Source organism: Notolabrus celidotus, chromosome 24 (assembly GCF_009762535.1).
Source record: "Notolabrus celidotus isolate fNotCel1 chromosome 24, fNotCel1.pri, whole genome shotgun sequence".
In the NCBI taxonomy this organism is placed as follows: Eukaryota; Metazoa; Chordata; class Actinopteri; order Labriformes; family Labridae; genus Notolabrus; species Notolabrus celidotus.
The window spans coordinates 10,689,762-10,715,121 of record NC_048295.1 but is presented as its reverse complement, the minus strand read 5'-3'; the positions used below and the strand labels follow the sequence as shown (position 1 = coordinate 10,715,121).

Sequence of the window (25,360 nt, the reverse complement as noted above, 5' to 3'; positions counted from 1 at the left end):
ATGATATTCACTGTCTAAACTAAGACTGTCACTTTTAACATTTTAATCATACCTCTATTAAAGTACAAAATCAAAATGATATTTTTAAGTGTGTGATATTTTATCCCTGTCAGTGCACATCCTCCAACTCCAACTCAACTTCACTTATATAACAGTCTTTATTCACAAAAGCAGACAGCAACAATTAAAATAGGGAAAAATTAAATAAAAATCTTTAACATAAATAATTAAATCCAATAGAGTAAAACAGTTCAATAATATAAGTTGGAAGAGTTAGATAAAACCAGTAAAACAATAATAATAACTTTGCAACCCTCTCTTTATTTGATTTCCTGTGTGTCCCCTCTGGGATGCATGCTCCCCTCTGATTGGTCCACTTCCCTTAATTGGTTGCACCTGTCCCTGATTAGCTCTGTGACAGTGTTCAGGTCTCTCTCTGCTCTCACTGGGACAGTGTTTTTGGAGTTTTGTTTTCCTGTACCTCTCCTGTGTTTGGATGGAGGAGGAGCCTCCAGCCCTGTGGGTGTGTTCACCTGCTCTGGACGGCGTTCCTGGTGTACACCCCTGCCTCCCTGATCTAAAGTAAGCCTCCTTTCTGAGCCTTCTGTAGTGAGAGTATTAGCTGTGCTGCACCTGCGCTGTCAGTGCTAGCTCCCTTCCCTGTGTGTCTGTCCTGACTTGACTTCCACTCTACTTCACGTACAGTAGTAGCCTAGCACAGCATGCTAAGAAACAGATAAACATCAGAGAGGGAACGTCATGACCCGACGCAGTCACCCGTGCATACAAAGCTCAGTCATCCTCATTGAGAATATCTCAACCATTTTCTGCCAGGCTGCGCCGCCGAGCTCGTGTGCGGCCGCTTGATCAAACAGGAGGACTGGAGAGCACCGGTCTGTGTTGAGCCCGGGTGTCAGCTGGTGTGGTTGATATCTTGTTCGAGTCAAGAACTCCCGCCAGGAGTCAGTCAGGTGGCTCGGCGCCAGATTATCTGGCAGTTGATAGGGTTGGGAAGTGAAGGGGGAAATGATGTCCTCTAAGAAACCTTGTTTGGTTCTTTAAGCAGCCCTTCAGATAAATCTGGATAATTAGAGCAGGCTGTCGTGGCAGAGGGGACGTCGCACCTCTCACAAAGAGGGTCTCTTTTTGTCAACAAAGTTCTTCATCAGCAGTGGGTTAGAGTTCAGAGTTTCCTCTGTACTGATACTGATAAAGACATGTTTACACCTAGATTAGAAATAGAAATACTGATACCCAAATTGATCTCTGTAACTGGTACAAGCATCAATTTCTGATACAGATACTTGAATGTATTTTTAATACTGATTCCAGCACCAATTTATAATACTGATACCAGTATCAATATTGACTCAGGTACCAGTATTGATTTCTGATACAGATGCCAGTATCTTTTTCCAAAACTGAAAGTAGTACCAATATTCTTCAGGTACCAATATTGATTTTCTATACTGATACCCATACCAATATTGGTTCAGGTACCAGTATACATTCCTATTACTGATACCAGTACATCTCCAATACTGATACCAGTACAAATACTGATTCAGGTACCAGTATCTGTTCTTAATACTGGTATCAGAACCAATATTGATTTAGGTACCAGTATTGATTTCTGATACAGATGCCAGTATCTTTTTCTAAAACTGAAAGTAGTACCAATTTTCTTCAGGTACCAATATTAATTTTCTATACTGATACCCATACCAATATTGGTTCAGGTACCAGTATACATTCCTAATACTGATACCAGTACAAATACTGATTCAGGTACCAGTATCTGTTCTTAATACTGGTATCAGAACCAATATTGATTTAGGTACCAGTATATATTTTTTTCTTATAGAGGTACCAGTGTACATTTCTTATACAGATACCAGCACCAATATTGGTTCAGGTACCAGATATCATCCCTAATACTGATACCTGTACCGATATTGTACCAGTATCAATTTCTGATATCAATTCCAGTAACTATATTGAACTGGGTACCAGTATCCATTCCTTCTACTGATACAAGCACCAATATTGGTTCAGGTATCAGGATCTGTTTCTAATACTGATACCAGCACCAATATTGGTTCAGGTATCAGGATCTGTTCCTAATACTGATACCAGCACCAATATTGGTTCAGGTATCAGGATCTGTTCCTAATACTGATACCAGCACCAATATTGGTTCAGGTATCAGGATCTGTTCCTAATACTGACACCAGCACCAATATTGGTTCAGGTACCAGTATCAATATCTGATACTGAAACCAGTGTTGATATTGATACATGGACTGAAATTTGGGACTGAGATGCAGTACAGATACCTGATATCTGATACTGATACCAGTACTGATATCAATACAGATACTTGTACCAATATGTGGTTTAGATACCAGTGTCATTTTCTGATTTTGATACAGATACAAGAACTGATCTAGATATTAATACCAGTACCAGAAGTTATTGTTGCCAATATTTGTATCCTATTATCATTTCAGCAGTGGCCTGTCATAATGCCTTAAATTGGTGGTACTTAGTACAGGCCAATATCAGTACAGATAGAATATTGTGTTTGTAGATCTGATCCCTGCTAGCTTGCGTTTTCAGTTTCTGATATTTGCAGTTAACTTTTTGAGGATTTCACCAGGCAGTAATTGCTTCCACCAACACACACACACACGTCTCACAGATATGTTGTTTTTATTCCTGAATAGAAATCATCATTTCCTGACTTTAGCACAGAGCCTCTTTAATGCACTGAGCACAGAATTAGACAGACCAAAGAATGTTTGCTGCCACTCAAGTCTGGACTTAAAACAACTGCAGAACGTAGCCACCGCTCCGGAGAGATAATCCATCACAGCGAACACGGAGCCTTAATTAGGTTTTGTCAGAGTTTGTTTAATCGTTATTTCATTGTGCCACAGTCGAGTGTCTCTCTATGTTACACTCTGCTTACTGCCAATCACCTGACGTGCACAGGACGGTATGGATGAAGGAGTCTGTCTGGTTATTAATGCACCTTACAAACTTTGTCACATCCATACTATCTCTTATTCAGATCAGGTGGCACCTCATTGTGTCCTTCAAAATGTTAAATATAGATTAAACTTGGACAGTAATTGATTGAATTATTGAATAAAGACACTAACTTTGTTGAGGCCATGCAAAAAGCACAGCAATTGCATCACCATATGATGTACCCATCTGCCTCTTAAAGGGATAGTACGTTTTTTTATAAGTATGTTAGTGTAGCCTGGCATAACATAATGAAAATGTTAAATTTGAGTGTTTTTACATGCTAATTTCCTTAAATTTGTGTCTAAGAAAGTAACAAAAATGTAACAATTTAACATCCTCAAAAGAATTATTTACAATGTATTTGAAAAATGCAAGAGTTTAGAATGAAATTGAAATTAAAATTTGAAAATTTAAGAGCAAAAACAGTCCTGTTTACATTGACCCTAATCATAACGTTGTGTAGTGTAGCCTAGCTTAGCATAGCACAACATTCTGCAAATTTAAAATTTCTCAGATGCTAATTTTTCTTTAAATGTTCTTCCCTTTTGGTAAATTAACACAAATTTAAAAAATGTATTAGATTTATACATTTTTTTTAAATTTTGAAAATGTAATAAAAATTCAATTGAACTTTAACTTTTAAGGATTTATACTTAAATTAAATTGACAGCTCACTTTGTTGCATAGTGTAGCCTAGCTTAGCATAGCATAGCATAGCACAACATTTTGCAAATTTAAAATTTCTCAGATGCTAATTTTTCTTGAAATTTTCTTCCCTTTTGGTAAATCAACACAAATTTAAAAATGTATTAGATGTATACAATTTTAAAAAAATTGAAAATGTAATTAAAATGCAATTTTAAAAATTCAACTGAACTTTAACTTTTAAGGATTTACACTTAAATTAAATTGACAGCTCACTTTGTTGCATAGTGTAGCCTAGCATAGCTTAGCATAGCATAGCACATGATTATGCAAATATTAAATTTGAAAAATTTTGGACGCTAATTTTCGTTATATTTGTGTCTGTGGCTCCTCTCTCTTTTTAGAATTTATCACAAATTGAACAATTTGACGTCCTTTTGAGGATTGTTTAAAATGTCTTTTGAAGAATTCAATATTTTGAAATTGAATTAGGAAAATTTTGGATTAAAAACACTTGTGTTTAAATTGACTGTACACATAACCTAGTGGAGCAAAGCATAGCATAGCATAGCACAACATTATGAAAATGTTAAATGTAATAGTTGTCAGATGCTAATTTTCTTTAAATTTGTGTCCCCTGCTCATCTCTCTTGGTAGAATTTAGCACAAATGTTACATTTAACCCCCATTTGATGTATTTAATTGATTCAATTGTGTGAAATATTAAGTCAGATGTTAACGTGCCAAAACAAAAAGAAAATTTAAATGGAACAATACAACATTTCCATTTTGTTTGAGTAAAAATAGAACCCTAATACATGTTTTCCATGGCGAGATAAATGAAGCCACCCACTGTGAGCAGCCTCATCCGTCCATGCATTCCCTGGATCAGATCCTTGTCTCTAAACAGTCCAAACTCCTAGCCCACGGGCCTTCTCACACTCAGAATTAGGGGACATAATGAAGATTTAAAAATAGCCAGCGACACCTGTGACAGAGCTGTTACATAAGCCTGAATGAAGCCAGTTCAGACACATTCGTTGGTGGAAATAACGACGCTTCTGTTCGAACAGGTGACGACTAAAAAGGGTGGCTGCCTCGTGAAACAACCAGCGACTCAGAGGCTGCACATTACAGGACACTGCAGCGCGCACACACTCTGCAATCACATTAAATTTCCCATCCATATTTTGGCACCGAACAGTGAAGCTCTTAATTGTATATTACATTGCAGCTGGCGTCCTCATCCCGGGTCCTAAATGTGCATTGTGTGCACGGCGTGGAGAGTGGAAAACACCAATATGTCATCCATTTATCTGTAATTGACACTTGACATTTTCACGCACCGAAGGGACAAAGTTCTGCAGCCCTTGAAGGACAAACGACGGCGTCACCTTGCAGACCTCACTATACAGCCGAGCACTCCTCCCGTGTTATGGGAGTAATCCTCCACATAACCTTGCAGCGTCTTATTATCTCCACACAAAGGGGAACGCGGCCCTGTCACTGCATTCCATATTTTACCTGTGATTTAGAAGGAGGCTGCCCTGAAGCCACAATGACTGCTCAATACCTGTAGCTGCTGTTATGTATAATAAACTTTATGTAATCCCCTTCATGCCTTCGTGCTGAACTGCAAAGTCCTTGCAGGTAACATGAGAGAGAGGGAGAAAAACAAGTGGGAGCTGCGGCTTGTTTTTACATGCTCCAAAGTGCACTTGAAAGCAGCCATTAAAGGTGACTCTCCCTCTGCGTAAAGCCATTAGTTTTTAGTTTTTTTTCCCAGGCAATATCTTGGTCATTGGGATGTAATGCTGGTCGCTTTTATGAGCTCATCCATCACTTGTGTCCACAATCAAACCGCTTAACGAAGCAGTTCGCTCGCCAGCTGAAGATTCATTTCTCTGCTTCCTTGATGAGGCGAGCCACGCTGCTTTAAGAACCTCTAATCGTTGTGAAGTTTTGGACTTGGTGTGGACTTTTGATTGGAGGAGTTGTGGAACTAGAGTCAATATGTGGGAATAAATAACTTAGCGTCCTTCTATAACTAGCATATACACTAATAGCATCTGTTTTGGTAGCTATTTGGGCCTCATGTTTGGCGTCCTTCTATGACTAGCATAAAACAGCTAGTAGCAGGTAATTTTGTGGGTTCTTTTTGTGAAAACCCCTCCAAAAGGCAGTTTTTTTCCAACAAAATGGCTAGCTTACATGCTACAATACACTAATAGCATATGTTTTGGTAGCTATTTGAGCCTCCTGTTTGGCGTCCTTCTATGACTAGCATAAAACAGCTAGTAGCAGGTAATTTCGTGGGTTCTTATTATGAAAACCCCTCCAAAAGGCATTTTTTTTCAACAAAATGGCTAGCTTACATGCTACAATACACTAATAGCATCTGTTTTGGTAGCTATTTGGGCCTCATGTTTGGCGTCCTTCTATGACTAGCATAAAACAGCTAGTAGCAGGTCATTTTGTGGGTTCTTTTTGTGAAAACCCCTCCAAAAGGCTTTTTTTTTTCAACAAAATTGCTAGCTTACATGCTACCATACACGATTAGCATCTCTTTTTGTAGCTATTTGGGCCTCATGTTTGGCGTCCTTCTATAATTAGCTTAAAAAAACAGCTAGTACCATCTAACTTCTGGGGCTCTATTTTTGAAACACCCCAAAAATGTCTTTAAAATTTTATTTTTTTTAAAATAGCTAGCTTACATGCTACAATACACTATTAGCATCTGTTTTGGTAGCTATTTGGGCCGGGCCGTTTTTCTTGATTGCTACTTGTTACATTTTTTTTTCCGAAAAGCAAAATAGATATGGATTGGTTAAATTGCTAGCATAGCACAAGCACGCTTCAGTTTGGTGTAACTTCAAATTCAAAAGAAACTAGCTATCCAACTAACATGGCCATCCTACAACTATAAGTTTTTCATTTAGCTTTAGCATTTAAGCTTCTTTTAAGTTACGTAAGAGCCAGGCTAACTAGCTTTACTAAGATCACATTCTAATATAGCCATAATGCTATCTCAAAAGCTAATCTGTTTCTGACATTTGCTTGTTGTTATTTTGTGAAGCTAAACCAGCAGGTGTAAAGCTAACTTCAACAAATTGAACTTTGAGGTTTCATGCTAGCTTCGACTCTAAAACATTGGGGATGCTATGTACATGTAGTTTCACTCTGTATTAAATTAGCAATAGTCGCTCTACCTGCTAGCATCACTATGTTTTTATGTGCTAGCTTAGACCAACAGTTGTGATGCCATTAACACTTACTCGCTGTTTGTTGTAAATTAGCAACATTCTTTCTCTTCATGCTAGCAATACTGTTTTGACAGACTGAATAGTTATTATGCTAGCTTAAACAGGCAAACAAACAGACAGAATGCTATCTACATTGACTCCCTGCTTGTCATGACTTACTAGCATTGACTTTCTGCTTGCTAGCATTAATATTCCGGACAAATTGGATAGCTTTATGCTAACTTAGACCAACAGTCGTCATGCTATTTACATTCACTCGCTGGTTGTTTTAAATTAGCAACATTCTTTCTCTTTCGGTATGCTAATGCTAATTACATTTACTTCCTGCTTGCTGTAAATTGTCGTAAATCACTAGCATTGACTTTCTGCATGCTAGCATTAATATTCCTGACAGCTTCATGCTCACTGTTTGTTTGAATTAGCATTAGCATTCACACCGGGCATGCTAGCATCACTAGGTTTTGGTTGAAGTACACTTCCTGGTACTTGAACTTGTTGTTACTTCATTTAACCACCACTCTGTAATTGTAACGGTAGCCGCCATTGTTGGTGTTGTTGAGCTTCACCTGAGAAGACATTACCTTGAACGCAACTAGGTCATCCTTTAGGACAGGACGGACCTTTGTCTGGCCGTTCTCCAACATAGTTAGCTCTTTGTTTGCAGTCAGGGAATGTTGTTGTCTTTGTGTGGTTCTAGGTCACCACATACCTTCAACCTATATGGAATTTAAAGCACGACTCCTGCTTATGATACTTTCTTTGGCACATCCAAAAACACATGTAGCTTTAAATACAAGTACAACAGCAAGAAAAGGTCATCGTTTCTATCATGTCCTCGGGGCGCTGGCACCCCTGCAGTGCATGTCAAAACAGCTGGATGCATGAACACGAAACCACAAAGGGGGGGCGAGTTTAAGAGAAATTAGACGGTGCCCTCAGGGAGTTAAAAGTACACAATCTCCCAGTGATTGACAGTGCAGCGCTAAAAGGACATTGTTTAGATGCCTGGGTAATTTCAGAGTCTTTATGCACAAAGGAAAACAAGCTTGAACTGAATAAGAGGAGCTGAAGAGAGATGAAGAACACAGAGCCGCGGCAGTCACATCCGTATAATCTCCTGGAGGATTTGGGGACCTGCTCTGCAACGCGAGCCCAGCGTATCAAAGAGATTTGATCTTTGGAGATTCACTCCTCCCCGTCTAACTTTCCTGAGGGCGATGCATGCTGCATAATCAAATCCTAGCTAGATTGGAGGAGGAGGAGGCTGTGGCTCATTGGTGTAGGTGCACAAAGCGGCTATAAATAGCTCCAAGAGATGCTGCATATGTGGGAAAAAATAAAGAAATGCCTGTAAGTCGAAGAGCAGGGGACGTATAGTATAGTATAGTATAGTATAGTATAGTCGCTGCATTTTGTTTTGTGTGTGCTGGAGCGAAGAGAAGAGTTGTGTGGGAGTGGAGAGAAAGTAGATGGTGGTGGAGGGAGAGGGATTGAGTGGAAAAAGATAGATGGAGCGAGGGAGGGGGAGGTGAGGAGAATCCGTCAGAGGGCTCGCGAAAGGAAGAGGCCAAACTCCAGGGGCTCGCAGCCTCTTTTCACCAAACTGACAGCAGGCTGGAGCTCCCGTGGAGGGAGGGAAGTGTGTGTGTGTATCCAGTTACACAAATCCCCTTTTGCTTGTGCACCTTTTTTGAAAAGTGTCTGCATGTGTGTGACTCCTCCTGAAGCGCGTGACCTCGCTCGCAGCGCATCCGACTGGAGCATCATCCCAGAGTGGATGAAAACGCAGAGTCAAACGCCCGAGCCGTGTCATGTTCACCCCCTGAACACATCATATAGCGCACTAACAGGAGGAGAGTGCGAAAAAAAAAAAGGGCTTGGAGGTATTTAAGGTATGATTCACCGCGTTGGTGAGACTCAGATTTGGCGGCGTTGCCAGGTTTTTTTGGGAGAAGGCGAGGGGGTCGGCGTGTGCAGAGTTCACACGTGTCCCCAGTGACGGGTCATCTGTGGAGGAGGCAGGAGTTCAGCAGTTTGCAGCGAGTATCGATCCACCCCGGATGTGTTAGTCAAGTTTTGGGCTTGGAAATACATATGCACATGCAAAACACACACTCATCTGAGGCTGCTGCCCGAGTGTGTGTGAGTGTGAGCGCGTGGGAGTGTGTTATGTTGTCATCAGGAACGAATTAGCCCAGGCTGTTAGAGTTGCGGTGGGTGGGCGCAACAACGAGACGCAGCCGTGTGTACCGAGCCATGTAGCGGCACGGACCCATGTGCTCGACGGTGCGTGCCCATTTACCCCTCTAGAGCTCTACACTCCAAACATGCAGGCCTGTAAAGTCTCTAAAAGTAGTATGGGAGGTAGACCCCCCCTCTCCTTTGAAATCATCTACCAGTCAGGGTCCTGGAGGCAAGCACCCTCTCTACTTTTAAGAGTAGGCTTCAACTTTCCTTTTTGATACAGCTTATAGTTAGAGCTGGATCAGGCTTGTACCAGCTCATAGTTTTGCCGCTATAGGCTTAGGCTGGTCTTAATGGTCATGTACCATCATATCTCAGAAAGCTTCTAGTGTCCTATTGCCTTGAAGAGCACTACACTCAAAGCATGCAGGCCTTCTGGTCGTACCTAAAGTCTCTAAAAGTAGTACGGGAGGTAGAGCCTTCAGTTATCGGGCCCCTCTACTTTGGAATCATCTACCAGTCAGGGTCCTGGAGGCAGGCACCCTCTCTACTTTTAAGAGTAGGCTTCAACTTTCCTTTTTGATAAAGCTTATAGTTAGAGCTGGATCAGGCTTGGACCAGCTCATAGTTTTGCCACTATAGGCTTAGACTGGCCTTAATGGTCATGTACCATCATATGTCAGAAAGCTTCTAGTGTCCTATTGCCTTGAAGAGCACTACACTCAAAGCATGCAGGCCTTCTGGTAGTACCTAAAGTCTCTAAAAGTAGCATGGGAGGTATAGCCTTCAGAGGCAGACACCCTCTCTACTTTTAAGAGTAGGCTTCAAACTTTCCTTTTTGATACAGCTTATAGTTAGAGCTGGATCAGGCTTGGACTAGCTCTTAGTTATGCTGCTATAGGCTTAGACTGACACACTGGGATTCTATCTCTCCCTGTCCCATTTAAGTTACTAACCATAGACCTTTCTGGAGTCCCTGAGCTCCCTTGTCTCGTAGGTTCCTCCTGCTGTGGACGTTCCAGACTCCAGCTGCTACAACTACTACTACTCCGCTGTAACTAGCTAAACACTGCAAGGTGCAATGCTCATGGTGGACTAAGGTGGGGTCAGACTGAGTCTTACCCTGTCTTGGTGTTGGGTCTCTGTTCATAATTTGACATAGAGATAAAAATTGATTGAGCATCAGTTTCACTTGAGCAAAAGCACGCACACACCTCTCATTGGCGCGTCTCCACAAGAACGTTCATTGCAGGTGTTGCGGTGGCATTTGCTGCCGTATGAAACAACCTTGATTACATCCTGAATCCCCAAAGCAAAAGCATACAGCCGTGTGTCCTTGTCAAACAACTTATTCAAATAGAAGAATAGAAGAATAGAATGCAGCTACCTACCGCTAATTAGCTGTGTGTGTTTTCTTTTTTTAAAGCCACAGTAGGAATAAATATTTAATCCGTCCCAGATCTTTGAAAAAGGGACAAAAAAAAGTGCTTGTTCCGTGTGGAGGAATATATGCACAGGGGGGTTTAAATGCGCCTCCCCCCTCTCTCTCTCTCTGCTCCTGCAGCCTCCATACAGCACAGGCCGATGGGTGCGCGCTGATTTAATTGTTGTGACTTCCAACGTCAAGACTACAACAACAGGAACACACGGGGCCCAAAGCTAAGCGTGCTTGTGCGAGTTTAAAGTTTGCCGAAGTGGAAGAAAAAGGCAAATTCTGCAGTAATTTTTAGTCGAGGGATGGAAGTTCACTTGACTTCATGGAGTGTAGTACGGGAGTGATAAAAAGAGCGATTCAAGACGCTTCAGTCTCACTGAAATGAGTGTTTTTTCCCTCTCCACTAAGTATACTATTTTCCTTTTCTTCGAGAGCAATCCGTTTCTCCTTAATCCACAAGATTAAGGACTGACTATAATTCCAAATAAGAGGCTTCAAAAATCCACATAAGAGACTTCAGGGACTTAGCGGTTTTAACCAGGGGATGGTCCTAATCCCCCAAACGCACAGAGGAAGTGGGTCTCTAAGACTGCCTGAGTGGGGAACTCCAGACGGCGGCGAGGGCAGGGGGGGCGGCGGGAGGGACGTGACCTATGAGTGGAGGGTGATTCACGCTGTGGTTGGGCTCTTTTAGGACAAGTCTCTTGATCTGTGTCAGTAAACTTCAGAAGTGGCACTTCGATTATCTTTGAACACAAACAGACGCCATCTTGCTCCAGTTTGTCAAACGTTTAAAGTCACTTTCACAGATTGATTTCTACATCTCTGTTCTTTAAATGTCAAATATCCCTTCCCAGCAGTAGAAGCGCAAAAAAGCAATCCCTGAGTCCAAATCAAGGCTTTCCAAATCCTTCTGGGTCCCTTAAACAATAACAAGAGATTACACAGACACACAAATGTTCTATATCCACCTCTCAAGTATTAATTAAAGGCAGCAACACATGTGGGAGTCACAGTGAAGTGATTAAATAACAGAGATAAATACATTTAGCATGGACGTTAATGTATCCCTGAGGAAGCTAGCACTAATATCAACTGTAGCTACAAAACCTGTCTTTATTCATCACCTTATGCCTGCAAAATGAATGCTGCTAAAAGGTAGCATACATTTGAACTGTTTGTGCTATGCTATGGCTAACTTTTTTCTGTCTTATATGGTTAAAACAGATGAAAAAAATCGCAGTTTCTATCCCTATTAGCTTCATCAAACCCTCAAATGTTAGCATGTTGTTGTTAGCATTCAAGCACAAAACATGGCGTTCTCTCTCAAATAGCTGCTAGCTTTGCCGTTGACATGGCAGTGTTATATCTTCCCCATTCCCATTGGTTAGCTTATTTTTGTATTTTTTTCCACTCATGAGCAAATGCTACCTAGCTATTTCCCATGCTAAGACAACACCATAACACCAGCTAAACACCATTATTTCAATAGTGTGTTTTTGAGCAAGAAATCCTCTTTCTAGAAGAACAGCTAACATGACTAGCTAAAATCAGTTTGCCATTTTTTTATATGTTTCATGCTAACTAGTGAATGTTACATTTGTGCCTCTACTTTAGACTAAGATAGCAAACATTACACATGTTAGCATAGCCTTTTGAGCACGTTAGCATCATGATGCCATAATACAGCAACAACAAGTTATAGCTTGTCTTATCCTCATTAGCTGCTTTGTTTCAGTGTTTTTCCTGCTGATTAGCAATTGTGCACTCGCTAATGCTTGAAGTTAGACAACAACAAAGACACAAGCATAACATTAGCGGTTTCTCTTGTGCAAGAAATCATGTCGTTTTGGCATTTTGGCTAACCGTATGGGTATGTCTTTCTAAAAAGAGTGGCTAGCATGTTGGTTTGGATAACATCAATTTTCAAGATATATTCATTATGAGTGCTAATGAGTAATTGTAAGCTGTAGCAAACATTACACCTGCCAGACATTAGCTGGTTAGCATAGTCTTTGGGGCATGTTAGCATGCTATTATGACTGAAAGCATCACTACATGTCTCTCAAAGAGCTTCTTCCCTGTGTGTTGATATTCCTTAGATGTATCTGTTCCAAACGGCATTAGCCTTGTGTTGTTTTTGATGCTAATTAGCAAACATTAGCATGCTCTTTCAGCTCAGATAGCAAAAATTAGAACTGCATGTTAGCAACTTTTTGTGAGCCTTCTGCTTTAAAGCATGGATAAGTCTTTCTGTCTTTGAACTTATATACTGAAAACTAGCTTGTTGAGCTAGCATGATGTTGAGCCTCCCTGTGATGTTGTGGGCCTAACTTGAGGAAACAGGCAAACAGAGGTGCCCACTTGATTATCCCAGGGTTAAGCTAAGTCGAGCTAACCATCACTTTCATGTCTGGGTTGTGAGGGAAACTAGAGGCCATGTGGTCGGCTAGTCCTGAACAGCAGAGTGTGTTTATTTAAAGAACACTGTACTCTAATAGGAGGTGAAGGACTGAAACCTCTTGTGTCGACGCTCCGAACCCCAATTAGAAGACAGTTCTTTGAAGTGCAATTTGTAACTCTGAGAAATACACACTTTTTGACTGCATCACTTTTTGACCCCGGCATTTTCAGAAACTCATCATCGAATTTTTACACCGAGCTAGCTTTCAGTCGTGCAATAACCATCTGACCTCTGTATCCACCCCGAATCTACATCCAACCCTCCAAGATTCAGCCTCGCTTTAATGCCACCGGCTGAAGAGCTCCCAGTTTTTACATATTTGTTTGCCTCACGCCAGAAAAACACTAATCCTTTCTAAATGACGTGACACACGAGCGATAGATAAGACCTTGGCTGTCGCTCAACGCTCCTCTCGTCCTCGAGACGACGTCGCTCGTGTCACGTCTGTGTTGAAATGCACTCTCCCTGCCCTTTGCAGCTCCACACGTCACTGCTGTGCTCCTTTAAGGTTCCAAAGTGGATTATTCTGGATGTGTGTGTGGAAGTTCTTCTAACTTATGGACATGAATTTATTATGAAGGCTTGGCGCTAATAGCTGAAGGCGGCACGTTTCATCATACATGAAGCACATTGTAAGCCGCAAATATGCTTCAAAGCTGTGTTCTCATCCTTTGTGTTGTGTGTTTATACCCGTCTCTTTGATTCAGATGTATATACCAACGCATTTGTTCATCTAAATACTTATTTTACACACATTTTCCTCCTTTTGATCACAGCCCCTCCTCATGCATGGCTCTGATCTCCTATTTCTTCAAAGGAACAAAGGATAACAATTTCAGTTTGTGCAAAAATGTCCACTTTATAGAAGCCCCTTCCTCACTCAGAGGTCATGCTGAAGCCCCTTCCTCGCTTGGAGGTCCTGCCGACGCCCCTTCCTCCATCAGAGGTCATGCTGAAGCCCATTCCTTGATCGGAGGTCCTGCCAACGCCCCTTCCTCCATCAGAGGTCATGCAGAAGCCCCTTCCTCGCTCAGAGGTCCTGCTGAAGCCCATCCCTTGATCAGAGGTCCTGCGGATGTCCCCTTCCTCACTCTGAGGTCCTGCTGAAGCCCCTTCCTTGCTCAGAGGTCCTGCTGAAGCCCCTTCCTTACTCTGAGGTCCTGCTGACACCCCTTCCTCGCTCAGAGGTCCTGCCGACGCCCCTTCTTTGCTTGGAGGGACCTGCCAGCACCCCTCTGCTCAGAGGTCCTACCGACGCCCCTTCCATGCTTGGAGGTTGTGCCGATGCCCCTTCCTCTCTCTGAGGTCCTGCTGACACCCCTTCCTCGCTCAGAGGTCCTGCCGACGCCCCTTCTTTGCTTGGAGGGTCCTGCCAGTGCCCCGTCCTCGCTCAGAGGTCCTACCGACGCCCCTTCCGCGCTTGGAGGTCCTGCTGAAGGCCCTTTCTCGCTTGGATGTCCTGCTGAAGGCCCTTTCTCGCTTGGATGTCCTGCTGAAGGCCCTTTCTCGCTTGGATGTCCTGCTGAAGCCCCTTCCTCGCTCGGAGGTCCTGCAGACGCCCCTTCCTTGCTCGGAGGTCCTGCTGGCTACAGCTCCAGGTTCTCCCATCGGCTCCAAGACCGACACCAGCCCCTGGTTCTCCCGTCGGCTCCCAGGCCGATCACAGCTCATGGCCCCCCCTGCTGTGCACCACGGTTCCCTTCTTCCAGACTCCCTCCTCCGACCCAATATTGTGTTCCCTGAATGACTTTTTTGTTGTTGTTTTGGGAAGTCTAGGATCCGTCCCTTGAGGGAAGGGGTCCTGTCATGAGTCGATGTTAAGTTCAGTTTTTCCCTTGTGTTTCATGCCCTGGTTTCTCCTGTCTCTTTGATTCAGACGTATATACCAACACATTTGTTCATCTAAATACTTACTTTACACACTTTTGATCACGGCCCATCCTCATGCATGGCTCTGATCTCCAATTTCTCCAAAGGAACAAAGGATAACAATCTCAATTTGTGCAAAAATGTCACATTTGAAGTGACACATTTTTGCATAGTCTGATGAAAGAAGTGATATCACTGAATCAGTGATCTCCACTTTATAGAACGCACGATTCAGAACAAAAGCAGGATGTTTAGTGCATACAGAGAGATCACTCTGAGAGCAGAGGTTCAAAGTTCTCATTGATATCACTTCTGTGATGCACTTCTGGAGTCAAAGAGGGAACAGGAGAGTGAGACAGAATGAGGCAAATGGAAGAAAACGGAGGAAGAAGAAGCGAGCCTGCATCTCATATTTTCTGCTTTGCATGACAGCTCTTTGAGAGAGAAGAGGGACTCTAGCTGGGATCCGCTGCAGCCCTAGCACCGAAGTTGGCACACTATGAAACATTTAATTGCACCATCATTCAGCGGAGGAAGGAGCGGATGGCTTCTGCTGCTCGGTCCGCTCGGCGCGTCTTCCCTGAGCCATGAAAGCCCATCACTGATCCCGTTCCAAGTGGGCCGGGCCGGGCTCGGCTCTTTGTGGAAACGGGTCATTAGCTTGTAATATTATTAGAAACACTTTGGGCTACCGTCTCATATTTCTGCCCTGATCACATGAGGAAGTTTGCCCGAGTATGGAGAGCACAAGTGTGACTTGTGACTCTTTTTCTTGGAGGGTATTTCTCTCCCTCTCTTTCCCTCTCTTCTCCTTTTTTTTCCCTTTTATCGCAGACAATCATGTCAAAGTCAGCCTCGCTTCATGCTCCGCAAGCTAGCACTGTGTTTCCAAGACATAACAGAGAGTATTCTCTTATGGGACATGCATTGCATACATGTCACGTATATACTGCGTGTGCATGAATAAGCTTTTCAATTGATTGCACCAGCGGAGAGGGAGTAACGCACATCTGGGGAAGGGTTAGCTGAGCGTTGTTTATTTATGTGCGCTCCTCATGGCGCTGTATCGGTAATACTTTTATTTATGAACAAAGGGAAAGGTCACGCGTGGTCTCCCGCTTGTGGACTGCCCTGAACCGTGAGCCGTGAGCTGTTCACGCTCCACTTGGGGCGATGTGCTAACGGGGCAGAATGAACACTTCAAGGCCTTTTCCAGGCTTTTATTTTGTAGGAGCTCCTGGTAGAGTCGCTGATGCTCTTAAAAGGGAACTGAAAAGACACGCTGAAATAGTAACGAGGTGTTGTGTATAAACAGATTTTAAGAGAGTTCAAGCTCAAGTTTTTACAGACAGCCCTTGGGGGGGGAGGCAGAGGGAAAGAGACAGACAGGAAGTGACACTTTCTGGGGTGTGGTGGAACTTTAAATGCCCTGAAAACCTATTTTACCAAGATGTGAGGTCCTAAATTAGCCGAGTTATCTTGTGTTCACTCATATGTTACTAAAAAACATGCCAGATATTTCAATCAGGTGCAACAATATCAAAATGAAATAAAAAATCTGACTTTTTTTCTCTCTTTTTTTCACCAGGTGGCTGTCAATCCCCCGAAAATGGACGACCCTGACCAAATCAAGTAAGCTAACCCTTTTTTTCCTTTTGAGTTTTAAACTCTAGGAGTTATATATATTAAGATTTCATGAAAAAGTAGCCTTAAAAATAGCACAATAAATGCTCTACCTCAGTATATCCTCTTAAAGCCTTTCTAGGGACGTGGTTTTGGAATTAGCATTTACTACTTGGCTGTTCTCAGTTTGTCTATGTATGCTGTATCTGTCCTTAACAAATAAACCTTGAAAAGAAATATAATGTATATCACCTCTCTATAAAGATCTATGTAGACTGGCGACACACTGATGATTTTAGACCCGATTCAGCGCCAAATTTGGGACCCCCATTTATTTGGGGGCGTGGCCTAATTCAAGGCTTTTTGTTAGGGGTTACATGTCCAATCAATAGAATTTTTTTCCTGCTCTTGACTGAGTCAGAGCCTCTCCAACCTGGGGTAGTAAATCTCAAACATGCCATGACCAATCAGGGGCTGAAGATGTTAAATTGTCATATATGTATTACATACTTCTATTTCAACCCAAAATACTGCATATGGTACCTTTTAACCAACCAATCATGCGAGGCCTGTTATCAAAAGCCATATAAGGTAACATCCACAGACATGTCTTTGAAGGTCTCGTGGTTTTGATCCAACTAGGTACAAAGCTTTGCTTCAAAGGGGCACCTTTAATCTGGTGTGCCCTCAGTCAGACATTATCAGAGGTGGGGAAGGTACTTGAACATTCCACACGAGTAGAGGAACTCTTAGTTTGATGAAATTTCACTCAGGCAGACGTAAAACAAGCTGTGACTCACCCCTGACCCCCAAAGTGTGTCAGAGGAGACTTTCCCAATCCGACACCGTTACACGACACTGCACCAGGATACAGCTCTGGAATATGTTTGCAGCATCTTTTTAGACGGTCCCTTAAGGGGACGGCTCGTAGTGATGAGAACGAGGTCTGAGCCCGCTGTCTGCCTCACTAAAGTTAGAAAGGGGCGTAAGATCTTCAGAAGCAGTGTTCTGATGATGATTTATGGACCCTGGAAGGCGGAAGCCTGTGTGTGTGTGTGTGTTGTCATTGTGCTGTGTCAGCCAGACAGCTGGCAGTCAGGCAGTTGATGGAGAATGTGTCGGGCCTGTAGATTAATATTTCTAATCATGACTAACAGAAGATTTACTATTGTTTTAAATTCAAGGTATTTTGGTGCCAACGCTCACAGCTCTAAAAGTTTGCATGGTTCATTCTCCCTCTTGTCCTTGCTTTGTACACCTTTGTTCTAAGCTCATTTTAGCTCCTCCTTTATGTTAAGTTAGATTTAATATGACTCTCCTAAAGGACAAGACGGCCTTCCTTTGGAGTCTCCACTCCCCACCTGACCTCAGATCTAAAGGTCATTTTATGAGACCAGAATGAATCAGTGAGAGTCATTAAAAACACAATTAGTGTTGGACACCATTTCATCTCATATTACACGTATCCCTTTAGTGCTCCTCATCCATTTCCACTGCCCTGTACTGTATGTGCTACCTTCTTAAAACCATGCACCCGCTCCATAAAAGGGACAAATCCTCCCTTAGATACTTAAAGCACCATCATCAATCCAGGACGCTCAGCACATCCAGAAGCTCTTTGGTGATGAAGTGCCGTAATCTACTTTTTCCATTTCTCCATATAGTGACTTCTTACATTTCCCAGAATGACGAAGAACGTCCCTGAACTTTTAGTTTTTACACAACACAGATTCCACTGAAAGTTGGCTCAACTTTAAGCAGGATAAACAAGCACATTAGGCTGTTTTGGCGTTCAAAGCAGGACTGAATTCTTGTCTTTTGAGGCTGTTGCTCGTGCATCTGAACCCCCAGTAGGGAAAGGAAGTGAAAGAACCGCAACACCTCTGTGTAATCGTCAACTTCAAAATCAAATCAAGGGTTTTTTCATGGAGGGTTTTAACGCTCATATCACATTATTTTTATCCCCAACACCTGAGAGGTTGCACTCAGAACAAAACACCCGGTGCAGCGCGTCCCCCTGCCCGAGCACGTCTGATGTTCCCGTGCAGAACTGGGTCACCGGCTTGCCTTTTAAACTGTGTGCCAAACGAACAACAGGACGGAGGGTTCAATGTCCACGGCTTCATTGCAAGCTGCTCGGCTTGGCAGCCGGCATCATAGCATCGCCCCCGGGGTAGAGCTCTGCAACAGACCTCGGTTCAGGCCGGGAAGTGAGGAAGAGGGGGCGGACAAACAAAGTCGCTCCACATAGCGGGCGATGCATTCATAGTTAGGGGCGTTGAATTCCCTCCTTTCATTAATTATCACCCCTTTATTCATATCTTCCTCAATGTGTTAATCTAAAACAGGCGTTTGGCTCCATTGGCGTCTCTTTGGCAGCCATCGCAACACAAACTGACATCTTTATAGACTTAATGCAAATGTCTTCACGCTCAAACACGCTCAAATCTCCCGTATCACTTTCCATAAACGCATGCATTTCACGCACGTCCGCCTCTCATTGCTCCAGCGCGCCTTCAGCCTCCTCGCGACCCTGACTAGTCAAATCACAGATATCGAAAAATGGATGCTCGGATGGATTGATGGATGCGCCTTTGAGTCCAAATCATAGCCCATCAATTAAAGTGACCACAGCTGGACCGGAGTGATAGAGACGTCAGGGGGGGAATCTTAATGCGCATTGTAGAGAGGTCGGGATACTTACAGACTCATTAGTAGTTCATAGAGGCACGGGGATGCTCGATAAGGAGCCATCGTTGAGAACAAACTCCACATTAAGAGTCTTTATTCGTGGGCCCGTAAGATCTAAATCACAGGGGAGCGTTCGAATGCACGACAAGGCTCTCTCTGCACTCTTTAGGCTAAATGTTAGCCATGCTTTGAATGCATAAGCGCTCCCTGCAGGGCGACATAAAACGGAACAAAACAAAGTAATCCTCACCACAATGACCTACGAGTGCATTAACAGAACTTCTGAAACATTAGTCCTGAGATGCAAGGCAGCTACTGTGATTTAGGCAATGTGAACACAGCAGGAGATGACACAGTGTCAAATGTGCAGTATGTAGAGCTCTTCAGGGGCAGATCTGCAGGAGTTTGATTGGGGGGGGGGGGGCATTTAAACATTTAAATCTAAGCTATGTGAAGTCCTGCCTCTAAGAGTAGATGGCAACAAGCACTGTAGGACTTTGGGGTGGCGCCCTCTCAGCAACAAGGCTCCTGGCTGGACTCCCATGCTAACCAGCTAGCTGCTCCGTGTTGAGTTCCCATGCTCTCCTTGTAAATGCACTGTATGGGTTCATCTCCAGGTATTCCAACCTCCCTCCCACAGTTCAAAGGCATGCACTTGAGGTTAATTGGTGACTCCAAGCTGTCTGAAGGGTTGTTTGTCTCGACATGTTAGCCCTCTGATTGGTATCGTGTAGCCCAGTGCTCGCCCAATTAGAGTCGGGGTAGGCTCCAGCCTGTCCATGACCCTGAACTGTTTAGTGTCATGGAGGGAAGAGTAAAGATAATAGATGGATGGATTGATCTGGGTTAGCCAACCAGATATCATTGAGGGTATTATCCACCTCTTAGGATCAGCCCCTGTAGCTGTCATGAGTGAATCCCATAGTTAATCCCACGTTAACACCCTTCTGTTCTGCTTTAATCTTAAATTTTAAATCATCAAATTCCTCTTTTCTTATCTTTTATTGTATTTTTGTTAATTTTCCATTTTCATTCGTATATCTTATTTTCCCCCTATTTTGAAAATTGCTATATAAATGCAAATTATTGTTTTATAATATTATATAGGACCATCAATATATGAAGTTTGATGTCATATTCAACTTTGTTTGTTTGAATAGGCTGAACAATGTTAATTTAAATGAGATCACGATTAATCCCAGTTTATTCTATTTCCGATTAAATTAGTGAGATTTTTATTCCATTTAAATGATTAGAATTAAATGTTGAATTTAACTCATATGTAACAAGAAAAGACTTGAGAATTTTTTGACTTTTTTATTTTGTGCATTATGATTCAAAAAAACTGCGGAATGACTGAAAATCTGTGGCGGTAGTTGAATTATATCCCCTCATTTGAAAGCGTAGCTGTGATGTCATGAGGGTTTCCCCTGCTTGATCGGCATCATGGGAAATGTAGGATTTCAGCTCATATCATATCTTTTCCTGCTTTGTTTTAACATAATGTGCTGTGTCTGAGTGTCCGGACTTGATGGGAGTGAAATGTTAAATCCCTTCGGTGCCCTTTAAATTCTATTAAATTTAACATTTCACCGACAGAGTTTCAGGTTGGAAGTGAACTTGCATTTGCATCTGCTTCCAGTGCTTTTCAGCTTGCATGATTAAGATGCATTGTTCTGCACAATCAGTGAGTTATCCTCCATTACTGTGGCATTGTTCTCTCACTCGTATTGTTAGCTCTCCCTCCTCCACCCCCCGGAGGAAGCGCTCCCCTTGTTTCAATTTACGACCTACATCTTTTGACCCCCTGATTACGCCCAACCCTTTCTCTCCTGCGGCAATTATACCCAGCGGCTTGATTATTCCATATTCCTGCCACTCACTGTTCGTTGAAATGTCAGGAGGAATTAAAGGCGAGGGAAGACGCGCCGCTCGAATAATGTAATCTGCGAGCCGCTAATTGACTGCAGCTCACTTCAAAGAACCTGCTGAAACTCTTGGAAAGCAGAGGAGGGGTCGATACCGTTGCCCAGAAGAGCCGCTCTGTTGTTGCGTTGTCAGATATGAATATTAATGCGGCGTGGTCGGGGGGACGTAACAGACAGAGCGTTTTATAAAACAATAAGTGGGTGAGATGATATAGATTCTTCAGGCTGCTCTTACGAAGCAGTTTGCTAATAAATCTCATACATCATATTCACTGTGGACACTTTACTCCTCATAGAAAAACACAGGCAACTCCTATTTGAACCCAGATCTCTGCTGAGTCTATTTAATTCCACTCCAGGTCAGGAGATATGAGTTGTGTTTGGCTGTGCTGCAAAACAAACATGCATAACATTCAAAATGAAGTGTAAACAGTCACAGATGATGAGTGCTTTATTGGCAGTGTGAGCTCAGTGAATCCACCTCGTGTGCTCATACGTGTGGATGCATGCATACGCACACTTTCATTCATGATTACCTCCTCACATACTGCAAGTTGTACAGTTAACACATGAGCTCATGCATTAAGGTAGAGTGTTGTATGACTGTGTGAATGTCATCACACATGTTGTTAGATAGAAATAGATACTGATAGAAAGATACCAAAAATTAAATGTGAAACTGAAAATTTGAACTGTAAAATGTTAAATATATGCAAATTTCAAATTTGATGCCAGTGACATTTCTAAAAAGTTGGGATGGGGACACTCTCATCATCTACAGTGCATGCTTTCTTATGTAGGGTTTAACAATTGTATTACTTAACTTTTTAATATTGATTTGAATGTTGTTTTATTTTTTTTAACAATGTGTTTTAATTTCTAACTCATTTTAATTGATATTCAACTCTTATCCTTACCCTTTTAAATGTATGTGTTTTATTTATTTATATTCTTATATATATATTTTATTATTTTCAGCATGCATTAGTCTCTATTTAAATTTTCTTTTTTTTAAATATGTCTTCTTTCTTGTTTTCAATCTACAGTGCATCATTTTGTATGTAGGGTTTAACATTTTTATTGCTTAACTTTTTACTTTTATGTAAATGTTGATGATGCTTTATTATTTTGTTAATTTTAAATATTTTTTTTTAATTTTTCCACAAATTTTTATTGACATATTTTGCCTTTATTTTATCTCCAACTCTTTTTAATTCATTCATTTTAACTATTTATATTCTTAATATTGATTTGATGCTTTAACTTATTTTAATTACATATATTTTATTATTTTCAGTGTGCATTAGTCTCTATTTAATTTTTTCTTTTTTTTTTTAATATGTCTTCTTTCTTGTTTTCAATCTACAGTGCATCATTTTGTATGTAGGGTTTAACATTTTTATTACTTAACTTTTTACTTTTATGTTAATGTTGATGTTGCTTTATTATTTTGTTAATTTTCACTATTTTTAGATTTTTTCCACTAATTTTTATTGACATATTTTGCCTTTATTTTATCTCCAACTCTTTTTAATTCATTCATTTTAACTATTTATATTCTTAATGTTAATTGTGTGCAATAGTCTCTATTTTAAAATATATTTAAAACAATTTTTTTTCTTTTTTAATTTTGTTTCTGAGGCTCAGTATTGAGGCTAAGTAACCAAAATGTGACATTATTTTTGAAAGTCATGGACGCCATGTCCTCTGCTCTACAGAGGAGTAGGACCAGTTCAAAATCCAGCATCAGTGATGCTATGGGGATGTAACAGTACCCCTAGCATGAGTAGCTTACACATAAATTCAGGTTTTTGAGGAACTAGATCGTGTCTTTTCCAGGGATGACCTTGCATACTTCAACAAACCAATGCAAAACCACATTCTGCACTTATCACAACAGTATGGCTCCTTAGTAGAAGAGTCCAGGTGCCAAATTTACCTGCCTGAAGTCCCGAATTGGCCCCAATTCAAAACATATGGTGCAATAAATACCACAAGGGAGACCTTGGATTATTGAGCATCTGGAATGCTATATAAGGCAAGTGTTAGAAACTTCTGGAACTTGTTCAAATGTAATCAGAAACATACCCTGTCTCACTTTTATGAAATGTTACTTGCATTAACTTTTTAAAATGAGCAGTTTCAACATATACTTCAATTAAATACACTTTCATTGTACTGGAGTTGCACTGAGCTGTAATTTGGCATCCTTGTTCCTTGTTCTTGTGCGGTCAAAGAGCATCAAAACCTCAAACTTGTGATGTTCAGCTTGTTCCAAAGTTCACAGGGAAGTCAGATGAAGGCCCTGAATGACACGGGGCGCTGTTGACACGACACTTTCAAACATTTGTTCCCTTGAAGTCGTTTTTTGTAGATGCTGTTTCCTTTTATTCAAGAATCTTCAAAGTGACGGGGAATCGTGCAGGAAACGGGCGGGGTCATATTAGCACTTTGAGTGAGCAAGATTTACAGAATTAATCTGAAAAGTTTGTCGAATTTGCAGAAGCACAAGGTTAAACCCGCGCTGAGGAGCTTTCATTCCGTTCATTACTCTGTCTTTGAGTGTGGTTGTTTCTATCTTTGATCAAGGATGGGCGTCTTGGTGAGCTTTAGTTCAAAAGCAGTTCCATTCATTTTGAAGTCGGGCCCTAAAGTGAAAAATATCTCTTAAACACACTAATGCACTTTGCTAATGTCTCACCTTTGGATAAGCACACTGCTTATGACTCCCACAGGACCCCATGCAGAGGATAATTCATCCTCCCTGCTATGCGTGTGTGCACACAGGTTCTTTAACTTTGCATATATCTTAAATGATGCGTGTCTGCACAGAAACGCACAGACATTTATTTATTAATGCTGGGGATTATATCTCTCTTTGTGTGTGTGTGTGTGTGTGTGTGTGTGTGTGTTCTTCCACAGGAGCTCGGGAAACATCAATTAAGATAGAAAATGGAGAAATTAGAGCGGGCCCGCTGTTTCCCCGGAGAGGAGGAGTGAAAGAAAGTCATGCAGAAAAGCGCGGCTGGTGATAAGACCCTCCAGCCATTGTTGTGTGATTAAGGACTAGGTTTGAGCCATCGCGGGGGGTTAAATTATTCACACAGCAGGAAAACAACCAAATGGTGTTTACACAAGTATGCATGCACATGTTGGTACGCACGGCGGAGGACTGATGGAGCATTAGGAGAGGGGGGTCATTGTGGAGATGCAGATCAGGGTGGCTGGAGTGTCAATTAGCTGAGACTGTGGAAGCACTTCAGCCTCTCTGCGGTGGTCTTGTAGGTGCAATAGTAAAAGGTGTTATAAATACAGTCACCAATGCCTTTCTTACCTAATCACCCAGCTGTGTTAAATCCTTGATTCTGATTGGTCAAAACATAACAGTGAGATCATATTGGTGCAACTTTTTTTGATGGGGCTGTTTTCTGCACTGCACTTCTAAGTTAGTTGCACCGACTATACTTGCACCACACATCTTTACATACACATAGTTTCTCCATATAGTATTTTGCTGCAACATGTTTGCAGCGCATTATCGGATTTGGGAGCATTTCTTGCAGTGCACCCGTTTTTGGGGGGTGCATTTGGAGTGTTTGCAGCACACTTCTGGATTCCTTTGTGCTTTCTAGTTTGCAGCACATTTTATTGGTTCCCATTGATGCAGCAAGTTTTGTTTTTCCACCACATGCCTTTGCTGTAAGTCGTTTTTTAACTGTATTTGTGGTGCATTTCTAAATTTTGCTGTTTTTCTCTTGCACCCTTTTGAATTCAGTCGCGTTTTCTTATTCTGGTATAAGTGACGTATTTTGCTGCAACATGTCTGCAGCGCGGTGCATATTCGTATTTGGGAGTATTTCTTGCAGTGCACCTGTTTTTTGGGGGTGCATTATGAGTGTTTGCAGCACACTTTTTGGATTAGGTTGTGATTTCTGTTTCACAGCACATTTTTGTATCGGTTCCTGTTGATGCACAAAGTTCTGTTATTCCACCACAGTCGTGTTTTAACCGTATTTGCAGCTGTTTTCTGCACTGCACTTCTAAATTAGCTGTTCCAACTATATTTGCACCAGACATGTTCTAGTTTTCCTGGTATGTGTGACGTATTTTGCTGCAACACGTCTGCAGCGCGGTGCATATTCGTATTTGGGAGTATTTCTTTCAGTGCACCTGTTTTTTGGCGGTGAATTTGGAGTGCTTGCAGCACACTTTTTGGATTAGGTTG

The 25,360-nt window shown here is 41.8% G+C and overlaps 1 long non-coding RNA gene across 3 annotated transcripts in view; it reads left to right on the top strand.

The window, feature by feature from the left end:
• The first annotated feature begins 401 nt into the window (after positions 1-401).
• Positions 402-25,360, top strand: part of LOC117808053 — a 97,866-nt gene continuing 72,907 nt past the window's right edge. For all 3 annotated transcript variants that reach the window (XR_004630116.1, XR_004630118.1, XR_004630117.1), the window contains exons 1-2: positions 402-582; positions 16,482-16,525. This is a non-coding gene — a long non-coding RNA (uncharacterized LOC117808053). The remainder of the gene's footprint in view (positions 583-16,481; positions 16,526-25,360) is intronic.